This window comes from Spea bombifrons, chromosome 2 (genome assembly GCF_027358695.1).
Source record: "Spea bombifrons isolate aSpeBom1 chromosome 2, aSpeBom1.2.pri, whole genome shotgun sequence".
Classification (NCBI taxonomy): domain Eukaryota; kingdom Metazoa; phylum Chordata; class Amphibia; order Anura; family Pelobatidae; genus Spea; species Spea bombifrons.
This window is the reverse complement of record NC_071088.1, coordinates 37,994,555-38,011,864: the sequence shown is the minus strand read 5'-3', so window position 1 is coordinate 38,011,864 and position 17,310 is coordinate 37,994,555. Positions and strand designations below refer to the sequence as shown.

At 40.1% G+C, this 17,310-nt stretch overlaps 1 long non-coding RNA gene across 1 annotated transcript; it reads right to left on the bottom strand.

The window, feature by feature from the left end:
* Positions 1 to 6,337: 6,337 nt before the first annotated feature.
* On the bottom strand, positions 6,338 to 7,047 carry LOC128475105 (uncharacterized). The gene is made up of 3 exons (XR_008346438.1): positions 6,964 to 7,047; positions 6,852 to 6,889; positions 6,338 to 6,429 (listed from the first exon to the last, which is right to left on the bottom strand). It is a non-coding gene; the product is annotated as an uncharacterized LOC128475105 (long non-coding RNA).
* Positions 7,048 to 17,310: the final 10,263 nt, after the last annotated feature.

The following is a 17,310-nucleotide window of genomic DNA, read 5'->3' as shown; positions in this document are numbered from 1 at the left end:
TTTATCAACTTTCGTATGCGGCTGTGTGGCTTTTTCCATAGCTGCCGTCAAGATCTTGGTAGTATATCCTCTTGCCATAAACTTATTGTTCATCAACTGTAACTGTTCCTGTTTCTTATCTTCATCCGTATTATTCCTGATCACCCTGATAAATTGTGAATACGGTAAGGATCTTATCAAATGATTAGGATGTGCACTTTCAACATGTAGTAGAGTATTTCTGTCCATTGGCTTACTGTACATGGTATACTTTAGTTTATTATTTTCAATGTAAATCGACAAATCAAGATAATTAATAGTTGATGAACTTATGTGGGCAATAACATTAATAGGGGTCGGTAGAGAATTTATCTCCACAACAAACATCTCCGCTTCCTCAACGGTACCCCTCCATAATACCAACATATCATCGATATATCGAAAATACCCCAAGATTTTATTTGCATATAAAGACGAATCTAAGAGCAGCCTTCTCATTGCTTCCACACCCTCCTCATGAGGGATGACCGTATATACACTACTAACTTCCATAGATATTAAAATAACGTTATGCAGATCCTCATTTATAGAGTCCAGTTGATGTATCAAAGTACCTGTATCTTTTATGATGGTAGGGATAGCCTCAACAGAATCCTTGAACTGTGCATCAAGCCATTTACCTATCGGTTCGAGGACACCACCTATCGCCGAAACGATGGGGCGTCCAGGTGGTCTTTGTGAATAACCCCTCTGTAGATGAAAGTTCTTCTGCATGTAGACCCTCCAGTTCAGCTATTTTTTGTCTTGTTACCATGAGATCCGCTCTCACATCCTTTATAATTATAAGCATTAAATCAAATGAACACTTATTGAGAACTGATGTCCACTCTTTGCATACACCAGGACTTAATCTGCCAATAGTTGGAATGTTATTCACTCTGAAGCCTTAAAGTAATCAGAGAGAAACAGGTCATGCAGATCCAGGTCAATTTCCCTCTCTTTTAACCTTAATAATTGAACCCCCACATCTTTAGAGGTGGTGCTATTGGGTAAATCTAGGCTAGTACAATCCCATAAAATGTCTTTAGCCTCTTCCTCTGTGAAATGTTTCATTTCCGCCTGTGAGGCCAACGCCCCTGCTTGTAGCAGAAAGTCCTCCATATTATATCACAGTAAAGTTATTTAAAAAGTTCACAAGAATAATAAGTTAAAGGGTATATCTAATTCAGAATAGAATGGTCAATTATGCAGCAGTTGTAGATATTGCACCAATCCCTATGTGCTGAAAATACTAGCAAATATATGCAATAGATGTAAATACACTTAATATAAACCAGTCCAAGTATATAGCAGCAATCAGAATGATCCTAATAACACCTCCAAACAGGTGTAGCAGCAGTCAAAGTGGTTTGAATTAGCAGCATCCAGTGTTATTGCACAGTCCCAAAGGAATTGCAGTTTTCAGTATTTCACAAAAAAAAGTGCAAAAGTGTCTTTCAGTAAAGCAATATAATATAGCAATTCAATATATCCAATGGTGTTTAGATTAGTCCTGTAGTTCCCATTCAATTTTAAAGGACAATATTTGATAAGTTATCTAAGGTGGGTGCTAATGGTAGGACAAGACAAAAGTATATAGTGTTTATGTTAGGGGTTAACACCTGGGAACATATTTGTACTGTCACTTTAAATTTTGGACTAGTTTTAATTTTGCACATTTGCTATTTGCACCATATGCATTGTTTGCAGTTTGCACATTTCATTGCACATTATCAGTACTCTTTGATAGTATGTCTAGCAAATAGATAGTATTTACTACACTGCACTTTGTAGATATATTTAACATTATAACACTTTAAATTTAATATAACGAGCTCTTAGGAGCCTAAGAACATATTTCACATCACTTTAAAACATTACAGATATTAACTATGTAACTATGTAACTCTTTACAAAGCCATGGCCCATAGTCAATAGGGAGAAGGCCTCTACAGGGTTCCGTCTCTCATCCCATCTAGCAGATACCTTTAATCAAATAGTCGGATCTGGTGTCTTTCCTGAAGAGATGATCTGGGTGGTTACCCTCACTATTTAAAAAAAAATGCCCGACAAAGCTGAGAAATTATAGACCTATTTCTATAACTATCCTATTACTAAATGTAGATGTCAAGTTATTCTTGTCTCGATTGATGATTGTTCTATATAAGATATATCATCCATCCAGATAAAATTTGGTTTATCCCAGGAAGATCTTCCACTTCTAATACTTGTAGAATCATATATATGATATATATTATATGATGCAACCAAAAACCAAATCCCAGTTTTGGCCGTGGCAGTTGATGCTGAAAAAGCACTCGACAGGGTCAGCTGGGATTTTATGGCCTATTTTACTGAAGCTTGGGATTTCTTGATGGATGTTACAAGCCATAATGTTAATGTCACTCTACACCAATCCCTCAGCTAGAGTAGCTTCAACTGAGGAGCAGCATAGGCTGTCAAAACTGATTGAAAAGTATCTTAAGATCATCAGGAGCTTTCACCACAATGTGAAGGCAAACTAGCAGCTGGTGGAGGAGCAAGAGAAGTCACATCTATCCCAGCATGTCTACATTAGGACATAGTCACCTCCTGGACATGATGTGGCGGATCCTCGAACAACAGTGGGCTCTTTACTGCTCGGAGCACAACACTGGGGTGTCTTGCCCATTGGGCAGAGGAAAAAGAGAATATATGGGGCAGGTAATGGTGTCCCTGAAGCCATTCATCACTGCCCCATCACTGCCACTTTGGGACAGGTCATATTTAAAGTGAGTGTGGTTCTAGTGCTGCTTTATCTCCATCTGTGAGGGTTAGGGATGAGAAACCCAGTATGCAGGAATACACAGCCAAGTAGAAGTAATAGGGACCGATTTGCCATGTGCAGCGAGGTCCAGAAACGTAGCCGAGTCAGGGTAAGCAAACATAGTCCAGTATATGAAGCCAAGGGTCAGGGTAGTGCCCGGCACTCGCGGGTGCTGGGTATTCAGGTGAGTTACTTCATCGGGGTCTTAGCTGTGGACCCTGACAGTACCCCCTTCTGAGGCGAGGCCTCTGGACTCTTGGGGGTTTTGGTCGATCAGGATGCTGATGGTGGAAGTTGGAGATGAGATGAGCAGCATGGACCTTGGAAGCTGGTTGCTAGGAGTCTTTATCGGGGTCATATCCTTTCCAACGTATGAGATATTGAAGACGCCCGTGATGACGTCAGGAATCCAGGATCTCTTCTACTTCATATTCTTCCACGTCAAGACCGGAGTAGGAGGATTGGGGCAACGTTAGGGAAAGGATTGGCCCTCCACGGCTTAAGGAGGGACACGTAAAAAACTGGGTGAAGTGATATGTTGCTTTTTAGATCAAGTTCCACTGCTAAAAGAGATATGAAACGGGAGAGACGGAAAGGGCCGATATATCTTGGCCCGAGTATCTTTGTGGGACATGTGAGTCGTAGGTGTTTAGTGGACAACCAGACCCTGTTACCTTGATTATATTCTGGAGCGTTGGTGCGGTGCTTGTCTGCAAAGAATTTGTATCACTGTTGTGACCTTGTCAGGGTCTCTCGTAACATCTTGGTCTTGGTGAGGTTGCCGATGTGTTCAGAGACAGAGGGAACTGCGTACTGTATAGGATAACCCGGAAGCATGGAGGGATGAAACCCGTAGTTGGGATAGAAGGGGGTCATGTCGATAGATCGATGAATGTGGTTGCTATGTGCGAATTCGGCCAGAGGCAAGTAACTGTCCCAATCATCTTGTAAGTAGGTGGTGAAACAACGCAAATACTGCTCTAGAGTTTGATTGGTAAGTTCAGTTTGACCGTTACTCTGTGGATGAAATGCCATGGACTAGGACCGCTGTATGTGGAGTTGTTCACAGAAAGCTCTCCGGAAATGCAAGGTAAATTGGGAACCACTATCAGACACTATAGACTCTGGCAATCCATGGAGCTGAAAAATCTCTCGTACGAAGAGCGTGTCAGTGGCAGAAGGGAGGTGATCGATGGGGAGGAAATGCGCCATCTTCTTATGGGATTACATTGTCTGGAATGCTGGCGAACAGAGTCCCACATGGCGTATATCACGGCTATGAAATGGTCAAGAGAGAGGACTGTGTCCTGGTTAGGAGATAAAGTAGGTTCGTACATACGGGACAAAGAGTCTGCTTTGACATTTTGTGACTCAGGGCGGTAGGTTATGTGGAGGGGAAAACGTGTGAAGAACAGAGACCATCTTGCCAACCGAGGTTGCAGATGTTTCGCAGAGTGTAGGTACTCGAGGTTCTTGCGATCCGTGAAGACGGTGATGGGATGCAGAGCGCCTTCGAAGAGATGTCGCCATTCCTCCAGTGCAAGCTTGATGGCCAATAACTCTCATTCGCCTATGCAGTAATTGCTCTCGGCCGACATGAGTGTTCTAGAGAAAAAGGCCACGGGATGAAGCTGATCATAAGAATCCTGTCTCTGGGAAAGAATGGCACCAACTGCTGTATCAGATGCGTCAACCTCGAGTGTGTAGGGTTTTTGGTGGGATCTGTAGACGAAGGATGGGAGCTGATGCAAACTTATTTTTGAGGTATTTCAAAGGCCTTCTGGGCCACCTTATTCCAGCAGAACATCCTCTGTGCCTCAAATACGCACTTCTCCAGCTTGATGTAGAGGCCATTCTCACGCAGACGGGTCAGCACTTGACACACATGCTCTCGGTGTTTGTCCAGCGATGGGGAGAACACCAGAATGTCTAAATAAATGATGACTAAGTGGTCTAGTACGTCGTCAAAGATATCATTCAAGAAATGCTGGAAAGTGGCAGGAACGTTGCATAACCCAAAGGGCATTACAAGATACTCGAAATGTCCATAACGACACCGAAAGGCTGTCTTCCATTCGTCTTCTTTACGTATTCTTACTAGATTGTAAACTCCACGTAAATCGAGTTTTGTGAAGATTTTGGCGGAGCGTACATGTTCCAATAGCTCTGGGATTATTGGCAACGGGTAGCAATTCTTAATCGTTATATGATTGAGCACCTGGTAATCGATGCAGGGACGCAATCCTCTGTCTTTTTTGTGCACAAAGAAAATTCCGGCTCCAGCAGGGGAAGTAGCAGGTCCAATGAAACCCTCGGCCAGGTTTTCTTCTACGTATTCCTTTAAGGTAGCGAGTTCTGGTTCAGAGAGTGGGTAAATGTGCCCAAAAGGAATGGCAGAACCGGTGTAGGAGATCGATCGGACAGTCATATGGTCTGGAAGGGGGTAGCTTCCTGTCGGTAGGGTAGGGGTAATTCTGGAGGAGTAGTGGTTTGTGTGAGGCAAATGGTTTGGGTCAACAGGCACTGGTTCTTGCAATGCGAGGATGTAAATTGAAGCACTCCTGTCTCCCAGTTAATGGAGGGGCTGTGTCTCCTGAGCCATGGCAAGCCTAGAATAATAGGGGATACAGGAGAAGGAACCACATCGAACTGTATTGTCTCTATATGGCCAACCTCTGAGTTTGGCAGTCAGAGGAATGGTCTCTCTGACTATAGGGCCAGTCTTCAAAGGACTCCCATCCACAAGTTGGATGGCGATAGGACTTCTCTTGAGACGAGTGGGAACTGCCAAAGTACAAATAGTCTTTTCGTCCATAAAGTTCCCGCTGGCTCCTGAGTCCACCATGGCTGGAAGACAGGCTGCTCCCTCATTCCACTGTAAAGAGACAGGGATAGATAGGTGAGGCGAAAGGTAGGGTTGTCTCCCAGAGTTAATGTGTAACAAAGCAAAAGGGCTCTTAGCCTTAGTGTAGTGGGTAAGAATTCTACAGTCCTTGCAAGCGTGACCTGGTCTGCCACAATACATGCACAGATTCAGGGCTCAGCGACGTTCTTTCACAGCAGGTGAGAGGGGACCAAGAATGATGCCAATCTGCCAATCTCTGGAGGTGGTGGAGCGGGAACCCCGAAGTGAGCAGGTCCAGGCAGGCAAGGAGTAATTAATTAACCTACACTTGTCTCTATTTGGTTGGTTTACCTGTCTGACTTTTGGTTTCTGTGCCAACTTTGCTATTTACTTTGTATGGGTACATAAAGAAATGAAAAAGGGCAATTGTAGTTGAACAAATATAGAGTAAAAACACTAAATAAATAATGGGTTAATTACCCCCTACACTAGACCAGCCTATGTAATGGCAATTGAAGTTACCCTCTGCAATGAATGTGGCCAGGTCTCCCTTGCCAGCAACATTTTAACAAATTCATGAAATTCATCTTATTTAATACATCAAAAATGACAAGAAAAATTATGTTTTTATTATTTATTATTTATAGTGCATAATCAAATTCAGCAGCACTGTATGTGTGGAAACAAATAAATCACATAAACTGATGGTATTATTATAACGTTTCCTCTTCCAATTCCTTTGCGCTGTCATCAATTTAAACTGAAAAAAAAAAAAAAAAACAATGAGAGATTACCAAGTCTGTTCAAAATTGTATTAATATGTTGTAAATGAAGCAAGGCTATGTCTATGGTGTCTCCACACTTCTATGTGTCCAACATGCAGAGCAAACATCCTATATATGAGGGTGCGTAACCTACAAATACACAGGAGACCAACCAGAGGCAAACTATGCAACAGCCTAATCCCCCTCCCCATTATATACAGACTGGTCTCCCAAATCAATAGAGGTCACAGCTTTAGTCATTCTCCCTATCATGTGAATTACGTTTGAGAGTGCAAGGACAGGTTTATCCTGGTCAGGATCTGGTTGATATCAACTTGTCATGTGAAGAGTTTGTACATTTGAGTGTATCTAAAGTTTGGAGTATGATGTAATGTAATCTACGTGGTAAATTGGTTACCTTCGCTTCCACCGTTCTTCTCCTTGCTCTTTTGTGTCCTGTAATATGAGAAAAGGAACTGTTTAGAAGAAGAAACAATACCGCTACCAGGTATAATAAAAGCAATACTTACAATAACCTTTTGATGTAATCAGGGTACAGGGTCACAGTAACAATCACAGATGTACAAATGAGGAAACATAGAAAGATAACACAGCAGATGATTATGGTGCTACACAGATTTTCCTCTTGAATCTTATTAAAAATAATTTCAAGGTCTGAAAAATATAAAGATTAAGTAAAGAAATTATACTATCAATAAAAAATAAACAATGACAGTTAAATCAAAATTAGAAACCATCGTTTCAAATAAAAATTCATTCAGACATTTATTACATTTCTATAACTCTGTTGGAATGCTTGGCTGAAATATATGCTTTGCTTTGGGCTCTTAGATCAGTGTAAATCTATTGAAATAAATAATCATTTAATGCAAGTATTATAATACGCAAAATTAATCTTCATGCTTCCTACTTGATATTGTGAAATATAACTTAGTTAATGATCCGTTGTGTTTTACAAACCTCGTGATCCTGGTGTTAGAGCAGGATCGGTGACGCTGGAAGCTGTCAAAAAGTAAAGAACGATCCCTTTATGCCAGCTGGAGATTTTAATCTTACTCTTATTAATAAGTAGAATGCCATTCATTTACTTCATTAGAATGAACATTATTTCATGTTCTAGTTTTGTTATTTCAGGGTACATCCATAGAGTTAATTTCATTATTCTGTGTTAAAGCTCTTAATGATACATTGTATTGTGTAATGTTTCGTAGAATATGATTCGCTGTTTACATGATCCAATCAGATATAATTTTCTAAGCACCCAGGTCCCTCCATATAGACTTGAGTGACACGTGTTAGCCTAAGTGTCCACGTTAAACTGTCAAACCCGTTGCTTGTAGATAGTGGAAAGGCAGAGTCAGATCTGCGTAATAATACTACCGATGATATTAATCATGTAAACACATTTACTGTACAAACATAAAATGCCTACCGTCCTGGGTGAGCCACACTTCGATCCCTTCCACTTTCTTATCATCCGTTGAATTCATTTCTTGCGGCTCATCTGTATGTTGAAGAGATAAACACAGGGTAAGCTATATTGGTTTGGATGTATATATTTTCCGGAATTGTAAATTTTATATATAATTAAATATTCTTTAGGACTTTTTTTGCAATACCCTATAAGTGTTTAGTGGTCAGTGACTAGTTGGTAAAAGGCTTTTGATATACCAAGCATTCATAACTTCCAATAAAAGCATATACTAAAGCTTTGGCCAACAACCCCCCCCCCCTCCAATTCTACATTGTTGGTATTTGAGAAAATATTGGGTACAATATTTCAAATCAAGGAATCCAGGCACAGGTTTTTAATTTGGGATTCTTAAAACTTAAAACATAGACTTACATTTCCAGTTTTGCAGCTCTGATAAAGAGTCGTTGAGTTTAAGTCTCTCATTTTCTTGTTCTTCTAGTGGATCTTTAAAAATGAGAAATAACATTTTTGGATGCTGTCCTCAAAAATTTTTCTTCTTAAGAATAAATATACTTATATGTCATCTGTTTGATTGACACATTGATTTTCGCTTAAACTTTTTGTAACACAAAATTTCTAATGTTTTAGTCTAAAGATGATGAAGGCTTCTTATGTCCCCACATATACTCTTTGGGTTGGATAGGAGGACATTTTTGTGACATTTAAATTTGAAGTATTTGATATACAGAGATCAGTGCAGCTCCCTTTAAAATTAAGTTTCAATATATGTAAAATGTAACACTATTTTAGACGGTTGGCTCCATGGCAGTGCTTTTATCTATAGAAGTTACTTCAGATTTCTGTTCTAAATTTAGTGAAACATTAAAATATTCTGCAAAATAATCTGCACTTTTGTAATGACAAAATTCATCCAAAATATTACCCTAATGGAAATTATTACCCTAATGAAAATTACCCTAATGGAATTATTACCCTAATGGAAATTCCTATTTGAAAAATGAGACTAAACCCAAAGCACCCAGAATAGGGTCAGCAGTGTAGAGCCCAATTTTTTTTTTGTGTTATTTAGTGTTCAGTCCCTTCCCTGTATTGTATGGTTGTGTATCTGCCGGCTTACCTTCACTGTATGCCTCAAAATCCCCTCCATCAGTGGTAGCTGATAATCCATCTACAATACGCAATCAAAGAGAATAGTCATTAGACACATGCAAAATGATCTTAAACATTCCTTATTGACATGCAATGTAAAGCTGTTTGTACCTAATAAATCACATTTCAAATTGTGATAACGGGCAATTTTACATGAATGTGAAAAGTTATTTTTGTTTCTTCGTAAAATTATGTGTTAAACCTTCATGAATTATGTATCCAATTCTTCCAGTTAAAAGCATAACCTTTCTCATGTGAATATCTTTAAACTATAACAATATATTAAGTAGAACCAATCTACAGAACAAGATAGAAAGAGAAAATACAAGGGAAGCTACAAGTAAATCTCATTTCAAGTGGTCTATGGGATGATAATGTTCAGCAAAATAGTCCTTACATTTGTTACCAGCTGTAGAAGTTGTGGTCATGAAAAGACCAAATAAGAAAAGTAAAATAAAGAAGCAATTATCTTTTGCCATCTCCATGTTTAGAGCATAAATGCACCGATGAACTGATTCTCTGCTGTATACTCTAATGGTGATGTCACAGGCCACTATGATTCCATGATGTAACAATTCATGGCTAAAGATGATCTGCCCTTTTATATGCTTGTTATGATAGATAAAGAGATTTTCAAAGCAAGTCAGTATCATATATATATATATATATATATATATTAATTTAAATATATGTGTATAAATATATGTGTATATATATATATAAAATCCATTGCACACCATTCCAAATATTCCAAGCCTGGTGCTAGTAACCGGCAGTTTCCATACAAAGCACTCTCAAAGGATGTTCAGCACTCCAGGTTAAGTTAACAACTTCTTTTTATTCAAAGTCGAGTCGACGTTTCAGACATTGCTGACTTTCATCAGGACATACATTTGAAATAAAACAAACACATATTTATAATAAAATAGCAAGAGAGCTCACCAATCTGAAGTGAGTGGGTGTGCTGAAATTTGCGTGTCCATGCCATTAGTGAGCATGTGTGTGATAACACCGCACATACCCGGAAGTGCAGTGTAGCATTATTGTGTTCCGGTTACTATAGTAACACAGTTTATTCAGTTTGTGCACTATCGGTAATGTTTTAAAGTGATGTGAAATATGTTCTTAGGCTCCTAAGAGCTTTTTATATTAAATTTAAAGTGGTATAATCTTAAATATATCTACAAAGTGCAGTGTAGTAAATATAAGTCTATTTACTAGACATATTATCAAAGAGTACTGATAATGTGCAATGAAATGTGCAAACTGCAAACAATGCGTATGGTGCAAATAGCAAATGTACAAAATTAAAACTATTCCAAAATTTAAAGTGACAGTACAAATATGTTCCCAGGTGTTAACCCCTAACATAAACACTATATACTTTTATTATTAAAATACATAAATAAATCACATTAAAAACCATGCATGTCTGTAGATGCAGCACTAAAAAGGTGCCTGTAAATGCATCATGCAATACCAACTCACTTTAAATCACCATTATTATTATTATTAAATGGACAAATCAGTGGAATTTCAATCTACCAAAGTCCCTAATTCAAATATGCATTGATATAAGGCATGTTTAATAATTTTATGTGTCCATTATTATTGAACTTAATTCCTTATTCATGTATAGATCTAAATTCAGCATAAAGACACTATAGTATACAATTTAACTCAGGATACATGGGTATCTATTGTCTAATATAGTACCAGATACCACAATTAGACCAAGAAGATCTCTACTGGTATAACTCCATTCATATAAGACAAATCATTACACTATATGAATTTGCACAGTATCCACTAATATGTTCTAAACTTAACACAAGGGTTACATATCAGTCACACACAGTGTTCTACTCCCTAAGTACCTACTCCAAAAGGCTGCATACAGGCATTGGATACTAACTATATACAATTCGTGAGATAACTCATAAGAAGGATGTATATGTGAGCTTTTCATTCAATCCAAAGGGGGACATTGTCTTTAAATGAAAGATCCAGTATGTTTCTCTCTGTAGTAGGTGCCTTCCACGGTCGCCCCCTCTTAATGACTCCGGGATGTAAGAGGGTGTTTAAGGTTCAAAAAATGTTTGGCCACAGGTTTATCAGACTCCCCATCCCTGTAAGCTACCCTAATACTGGATCTATGACCCCTAATACGTTCACCTAGAGTAGTTTCTGTTTTGCCTATATATGCAAGGCCACAGGGACACTGTAGCTTGTAGATCACATACTCTGTCTTGCATGTGATCCGATGTCTGATGTTGTAGACTCTGCCCGTATGTGGGTGTGCAAATGTATTACCTGGAGTCATATGTCCGCATGTGACGCATCCCAACCATCTGACACTCCCATTGTTCTTACATTTATTTCGACCCCCGGAGTAACTCTCTACCTGGTCAGTCCATACCTGGAGATCCCTTAGATTCTTTTGTCTCTTGTAACTCATTAACGGGGTCTGATGGAATGCCTGAGGAAAATAAGCGTCACAGGTAAGCATATTGCAGTTCTTCCTAATGCTTTTAGTTAGATGTTGAGATGCAGCATTGTACGTGGTTGTACATACCATTTGTGTATTCAAGGATTTATCAACTTTCGTATGCGGCTGTGTGGCTTTTTCCATAGCTGCCGTAAAGATCTTGGTAGTATATCCTCTTGCCATAAACTTATTGTACATCAACTGTAACTGTTCCTGTTTCTTATCTTCATCCGTATTATTCCTGATCACCCTGATAAATTGTGAATACGGTAAGGATCTTATCAAATGATTAGGATGTGCACTTTCGACATGTAGTAGAGTATTTCTGTCCGTTGGCTTACTGTACATGGTATACTTTAGTTTATTATTTTCAATGTATTTGATTTTCGACAAATCAAGATAATTAATAGATTATGAACTTATTTGGGCAATAACTTTAATAGGGGTCGGTAGAGAATTTATCTCCACAACAAACATCTCCGCTTCCTCAACAGTACCCCTCCATAATACCAACATATCATCGATATATCGAAAATACCCCAAGATTTTATTTGCATATAAAGACGAATCTAAGAGCAGCCTTCTCATTGCTTCCACACCCTCCTCATGAGGGATGACCGTATATACACTACTAACTTCCATAGATATTAAAATAACGTTATGCAGATCCTCATTTATAGAGTCCAGTTGATGTATTAAAGTACCTGTATCTTTTATGATGGTAGGGATAGCCTCAACAGAATCCTTGAACTGTGCATCAAGCCATTTACCTATCGGTTCGAGGACACCACCTATCGCCGAAACGATGGGGCGTCCAGGTGGTCTTTGTGAATAACCCCTCTGTAGATGAAAGTTCTACTTTATGTAGACCCTCCAGTTCAGCTATTTTTTGTCTTGTTACCATGAGATCCGCTCTCACATCCTTTCTAATTATAAGCATTAAATCAAATGAACACTTATTGAGAACTGATGTCCACTCTTTGCATACACCAGGACTTAATCTGCCAATAGTTGGAATGTTATTCACTCTGAAGCCTTAAAGTAATCAGAGAGAAACAGGTCATGCAGATCCAGGTCAATTTCCCTGTTTTTTAACCTTAATAATTGCACCCCCACATCTTTAGAGGTGGTGCTATTGGGTAAATCTAGGCTAGTACAATCCCATAAAATGTCTTTAGCCTCTTCCTCTGTGAAATGTTTCATTTCCGCCTGTGAGGCCAACGCCCCTGCTTGTAGCAGAAAGTCCTCCATATTATATCACAGTAAAGTTATTTAAAAAGTTCACAAGAATAATAAGTTAAAGGGTATATCTAATTCAGAATAGAATGGTCAATTCTGCAGCAGTTGTAGATATTGCACCAATCCCTATGTGCTGAAAATACTAGCAAATATATGCAATAGATGTAAATACACTTAATATAAACCAGTCCAAGTATATAGCAGCAACCAGAATGATCCTAATAACACCTCCAAACAGGTGTAGCAGCAGTCAAAGTGGTTTGAATTAGCAGCATCCAATGTTATTGCACAGTCCCAAAGGAATTGCAGTTTTCAGTATTTCACACAAATAAAGTGCAAAAGTGTCTTTCAGTGCAGCAATATAATATAGCAATTCAATATATCCAATGGTGTTTAGATTAGTTCTGTAGTTCCCATTCAATTTTAAAGGACAATATTTGATAAGGTATCTAAGGTGGGTGCTAATGGTAGGACAAGACAAAAGTATATAGTGTTTATGTTAGGGGTTAACACCTGGGAACATATTTGTACTGTCACTTTAAATTTTGGACTAGTTTTAATTTTGCACATTTGCTATTTGCACCATACGCATTGTTTGCAGTTTGCACATTTCATTGCACATTATCAGTACTCTTTGATAGTATGTCTAGCAAATAGATAGTATTTACTACACTGCACTTTGTAGATATATTTAACATTATAACACTTTAAATTTAATATAACGAGCTCTTAGGAGCCTAAGAACATATTTCACATCACTTTAAAACATTACAGATATTAACTATGTAACTATGTAACTCTTTACAAAGCCATGGCCCATAGTCAATAGGGAGAAGGCCTCTACAGGGTTCCGTCTCTCATCCCATCTAGCAGATACCTTTAATCAAATAGTCAGATCTGGTGTCTTTCCTGAAGAGATGATCTGAGTGGTTACCCTCACTATTTAAAAAAAAATGCCCGACAAAGCTGAGAAATTATAGACCTATTTCTATAACTATCCTATTACTAAATGTAGATGTCAAGTTATTCTTGTCTCGATTGATGATTGTTCTTTATAAGATATATCATCCATCCAGATAAAATTTGGTTTATCCCAGGAAGATCTTCCACTTCTAATACTTGTAGAATCATGTATATGATCATATATATTATATGATGCAACCAAAAACCAAATCCCAGTTTTGGCCCTGGCAGTTGATGGTGAAAAAGCACTCGACAGGGTCAGCTGGGATTTTATGGCCTATTTTACTGAAGCTTGGGATTTCTTGATGGATGTTACAAGCCACAGTGTCACTCTACAACAATCCCTCAGCTAGAGTAGCTTCAACTGAGGAGCAGCATAGGCTGTCAAAACTGATTGAAAAGTATCTTAAGATTGTCAGGAGCTTTCACCACAATGTGAAGGCAAACCAGCAGCTGGTGGAGGAGCAAGAGAAGTCACGTCTATCCCAGCATGTCTACATTAGGACATAGTCACCTCCTGGACATGATGTGGCGGATCCTAGAACAACAGTGGGCTCTTTACTGCTCGGAGCAGAGCACTGGGGTGTCTTGCCCATTGGGCAGAGGAAAAAGAGAATATATGGGGCAGGTAATATAGTATATGAAGTATATGAAGCCAAGGGTCAGGGTAGTGCCCGGCACTCGCGGGTGCCGGGTATTCAGGTGAGTTACTTCGTCGAGGTCTTAGCTGTGGACCCTGACAGTACCCCCTTCTGAGGCGAGGCCTCTGGACTCTTGGGGGTTTTGGTCGATCAGGATGCTGATGGTGGAAGTTGGAGATGAGATCTGCAGCATGGACCTTGGAAGCTGGTTGCTAGGAGTCTTCATCGGGGTCATATCCTTTCCAACGGATGAGATATTGAAGACGCCCGTGATGACGTCAGGAATCCAGGATCTCTTCTACTTCATATTCTTCTACGTCAAGACCGGAGTAGGAGGATTGGGGCAACGGTTAGGGAAAGGATTGGCCCTCCACGGCTTAAGGAGGGGCACGTAAAAAACTGGGTGAAGTGACATGTTGCTTTTTAGATCGAGTTCCACTGCTATCTTGGCCTGAGTTTCTTTGTGGGATATGTGAGTCGTAGGTGTTTAGTGGACAACCAGACCCTGTCACCTTGATTATATTCTGGAGCGTTGGTGCGGTGTTTGTCTGCAAAGAATTTGTATCGCTGTTGTGACCTTGTCAGGGTCTCTCGTAACATCTTGGTCTTGGTGAGGTTGCCGATGTGTTCAGAGACAGAGGGAACTGCGCACTGTATAGGAGAACCCGGAAGCATGGAGGGATGAAACCCGTAGTTGGGATAGAAGGGGGTCATGTCGATAGATCGATGAATGTGGTTGTTATATGCGAATTCGGCCAGAGGCAAGTAACTGTCCCAATCATCTTGTAAGTAGGTGGTGAAACAACATAAATACTGCTCTAGGGTTTGATTGGTACGTTCAGTTTGACCGTTACTCTGTGGATGAAATGCCATGGACTAGGACCGCTGTATGTGGAGTTGTTCACAGAAGGCTCTCCAGAAACGCAAGGTAAATTGGGAACCACTATCAGACACTATAGACTCTGGCAATCCATGGAGCTGAAAAATCTCTCGTACGAAGAGCGTGTCAGTGGCAGAAGGGGGGTGATCGATGGGGAGGAAATGCGCAATCTTCTTGGGATTACATCGTCTGGAATGCTGGCGAACAGAGTCCCACATGGCGTATATCACGGCTATGAAATGGTCAAGAGAGAGGACTGTGTCCTGGTTAGGAGATAAAGTGGGTTCGTACATACGGGACAAAGAGTCTGCTTTTTTTAAAGGCCTTCTGGGCCACCTTATTCCAGCAGAACGAGGTCTGTGCCTCAAATACACACTTTTCCAGCTTGATGTAGAGGCCATTCTCACGCAGACGGGTCAGCACTTGGCACACATGCTCTCGGTGTTTGTCCAGCGAGGGGGAGAACACCAGAATGTCTAAATAAATGATGACTAAGTGGTCTAGTACGTCGTCAAAGATATCATTTAAGAAATGCTGGAAAGTGGCAGCAACGTTGTATAACCCAAAGGGCATTACAAGATACTCGAAATGTCCATAACGACACCGAAAGGTCTTCCATTTGTCTTCTTTACGTATTCTTACTAGATTGTAAACTCCGCGTAAATCAAGTTTCGTGAAGATTTTGGCGGAGCGTACATGTTCCAATAGCTCTGGGATTATTGGCAACGGGTAGCAATTCTTAATCGTTATATGATTGAGCACCCGGTAATCGATGCAGGGACGCAATCCTCCGTCTTTTTTGTGCACAAAGAAAATTCCGGCTCCAGCAGGGGAAGTAGCAGGTCCAATGAAACCCTCGGTTAGGTTTTCTTCTACGTATTCCTTTAAGGTAGCGAGTTCTGATTCAGAGAGTGGGTAAATGCGCCCAAAAGGAATGGCAGAACCGGTGTAGGAGATCGATCGGACAGTCATATGGTCTGGAAGGGGGTAGCTTCCTGTCGGTAGGGTAGGGGTAATTCTGGAGGAGTAGTGGTTTGTGTGAGGCAAATGGTTTGGGTCAACAGGCACTGGTTCTTGCAATGCGAGGATGTAAAATGAAGCACTCCTGTCTCCCAGTTAATGGAGGGGTTGTGTCTCCTGAGCCATGGCAAGCCTAGAATAATAGGGGATACAGGAGAAGGAACCACATCGAACTGTATTGTCTCTATATGGCCAACCTCTGAGTTTGGCAGTCAGAGGAATGGTCTCTCTGACTATAGGGCCAGTCTTCAAAGGACTCCCATCCACAAGTTGGATGGCGATAGGACTTCTCTTGAGACGAGTGGGAACTGCCAAAGTACAAATAGTCTTTTCGTCCATAAAGTTCCCGCTGGCTCCTGAGTCCACCATGGCTGGAAGGCAGGCTGCTCCCTCATTCCACTGTAAAGAGACAGGGATAGATAGGTGAGGCGATAGGTAGGGTTGTCTCCCAGAGTTAATGTGTAACAAAGCAAAAGGGCTCTTAGCGTTAGTGTAGTGGGTAAGAATTCTACAGTCCTTGCAAGCGTGACCTGGTCTGCCACAATACATGCATAGATTCAGGGCTCAGCGACGTTCTTTCACAGCAGGTGAGAGGGGACCAAGAATGATGCCAATCTGCCAATCTCTGGAGGTGGTGGAGCGGGAACCTCGAAGTGAGCAGGTCCAGGCAGGCAAGGAGTAATTAATTAACCTACACTTGTCTCTATTTGGTTGGTTTACCTGTCTGACTTTTGGTTTCTGTGCCAACTTTGCTATTTACTTTGTATGGGTACATAAAGAAATGAAAAAGGGTAATTGTAGTTGAACAAATATAGAGTAAAAACACTAAATAAATAATGGGTTAATTACCCCCTACACTAGACCAGCCTATGTAATGGCAATTGAAGTTACCCTCTGCAATGAATGTGGCCAGGTCTCCCTTGCCACCAACATTTTAACAAATTCATGAAATTCATCTTATTTAATACATCAAAAATGACAAGAAAAATTATGTTTTTATTATTTATTATTTATAGTGCATAATCAAATTCAGTAGCGCTG